Source organism: Octopus bimaculoides, chromosome 19, assembly GCF_001194135.2.
Source record: "Octopus bimaculoides isolate UCB-OBI-ISO-001 chromosome 19, ASM119413v2, whole genome shotgun sequence".
Classification (NCBI taxonomy): Eukaryota; Metazoa; Mollusca; class Cephalopoda; order Octopoda; family Octopodidae; genus Octopus; species Octopus bimaculoides.
In genome coordinates this window covers 23,523,330-23,525,984 of record NC_068999.1, presented here as the reverse complement: position 1 = coordinate 23,525,984, position 2,655 = coordinate 23,523,330, and positions in this window count along the sequence as shown.

The window sequence follows — 2,655 nt, the reverse complement described above, 5'->3', positions numbered from 1 at the left end:
CACACACACACACACACACACACACACACACACACACACGACACGACACGAGGAGACGAAACCTGTCTGACGAGCCCGAGTAAGAGAGGCGAAACGTGGCAGCAAAGCTACGGTTCAGTATTTGCTGAACCATGATGGGTGCATGTTACTCGAACCCGAGCAGATGTGTGCGACTTTTCAGCAGCACTTCTCTCGACTGTTCGAAACGAGTTGCGACTTGTATCGTAGAATGGACTTCCTTTAGTGAACAAGTGTGGTCGCCGTTTATTTTCACAGCTCGTCTCTTTGACAGAGTTGCAGTCCAGAAGGTTAGTGTCTGGCAAGGGTGAAAATGTTCTGGAGGAGACTGAGCGCAGACGAAAACCAACTGGCTGCTCTAATCTAGAGGAGTTTCGGGACGGAGCTATCGGTGGGCATCGCTCATTTGAGATAAACTCTACAGGCATAGAAGTGCCGTCAGCCGTGCATGCGCAAGATGCACGCTGAACGACGAATCTGTTTCACATGCATTAGTCCAATACCAGAGTATTGCTAACTTGTCGAGTTATGCTGAACACTTTTTGTCACGTGTCTGACGGATCCGGTTATCGGCTGAGTTGAATGTGAAAATCACTGCTTTCCTTTGGTCAGGTAGGACAGGCAGTGTTTATTTGTCTGAGGGCTTTAGAAGATGGTCGGATGGTGGACCATATTGAAAGGGCTAAAGGCTGATACCATCCTCTTTGGCCTGATCAAGTGTTTCAAGTTTCACTGGAAAAGGAAAGTGGGGGTTGGGTGAAGTGGGAAGTGCAGCCTCCCAGCAAATTTGCTGAAAAGTGGATGAGAGTGGCGAGCATGGTTCTAGTGAATGGGCCCACTGTAATCAAGCGCCTGTAGACTGAGGGAAGACAATAGGGAGGAAGCTTTTGCTTTAGTGGTCAGTATCACCGTAGTTTTGTGGGGCTTCTTCCTGTAACCCTCTGAAGCCTCTTTGGAGAATTATTCATTCTTAGAATTTATTGTTAGTTATTTTTTCCGTTTTCGCTCGCTTTCATGTAATTCCATATTGTATCGTTTTAAACTGACAGCGATCTTCTTGTGAAAGGAAAACATTATTTGTTTGCAGTGGACGCTGATATTATGCAGCCATGACCCACTTTTGCGTGTGTGTGGACTGTTGGTTTACATACGTGTGAGTATATGTGTGCTTGGTCTGTGTACATGTATACGTGTCTGTATGTTTGTACAAACATATTTACATGTGCATATATGTATATGCATGCATGTATCGGTACGTTAGTATACATCACTCTTTATACTTAAATGCGTTTTTAATTGTTGTGCTGTATATGTGTGTGTGTGTGTGGTTTTGATATCAGTTGTTTACTGCCCTTAACTCTCTCTCTCTCTCTCTCTCTCTCTCTCTCTCTCTCTCTCTCTCTCTCTCTCTCTCTCTCTCTCTCTCTCTCTTCAGGTCAGTCCACTTAGCAATTTCTTTAAGGATTGTCATGTATCGGCTTTCTCTCCAGTGCTCTAGGACATCAGATCAAAATGTAGTTCAGGATAAAAAAAAGTTGCTCTATACTGCTTGCAGGATTGGTTCTCTTTGCCCCATATTTTTAGGTTATTTGGGATTGACAAGAGATCAACGATGGTACACTGGAGGAAGGACGATTTTCTCTGGTAGTTCCTTCCAGGATAGTCGTCGCTTAAGCGACTTACTCTATTCTGTACACTCTCCTTGGCACGCAAGCCCAACCGCTTTTATACGACGATCTTCCTCTGTTAGATGGCATCCTTTGAACCATGAGCTCTCTCTCGTCTTAACACGGGCATTTCCCCAACTCTTGGTGCTGTAGTTGTCATGTCCCAGCCGTCTTTGGCAGACTACTCGAACTATCTGTTGGTGCTTCCTTCATTACTTCCTAGTTGGCGCGTCTGACTCATTCTCAGAAAGTAGCAATATACTGATTGCTTTTACGCAAGTGGTTTTACATTCTTCCACCACTGATAGAATTGGTAAGCGGGGCTAAGTTTTGCTGGACATGTTGACTGAGCTACAAGTTGGAGAACGTCCAACCATCTTCGCACGAATAATATATTACTGAACCTCTTCATTATTTCCACCAGAGTCATGGCATAGCCATAAAACAAGAATGGTTGTTGCAGTCTGTGTATGATGTTATACTGAAAGCATCGTATTTTAAAACTCAAGTAGCTGGCTTTCATCAACTGCCCTGAGCCACTTGTTTCGTTAGGTCTTAGTGTTTTTGGCATTACCGTTGTTCTCCAGAGGACCGTCGTAATTGCTTCCAAAACATTAGATAGCGTTTTCTTGAATTGTTGGAATCAAGTTTTCTCTCATATGTGGCCATGTGGCCATCTTTTCCGGCGAGCTCAGAGACCGCCATGTTTCTGAGATTGATGGTGTCGTGACCGTTGTCATTTGTGAAGGGCATGCAGAGCGGGGCCCTTGTATTGTCATCTAGTCCTCCAGACTGTTTACCTCCCACATCTATTAGCGGCTTCATGGCCGCACCCCCTCCCCCCCCCAGCTATTGAGCACCCTGCTAACCAGATCCTTTCTCTCTCACTCACTCTCTCCCCCCATCACTATCTTTCAATGTCCGTGTGTGTGTACCCACGCACTCGCATATATTATATATATATATATAT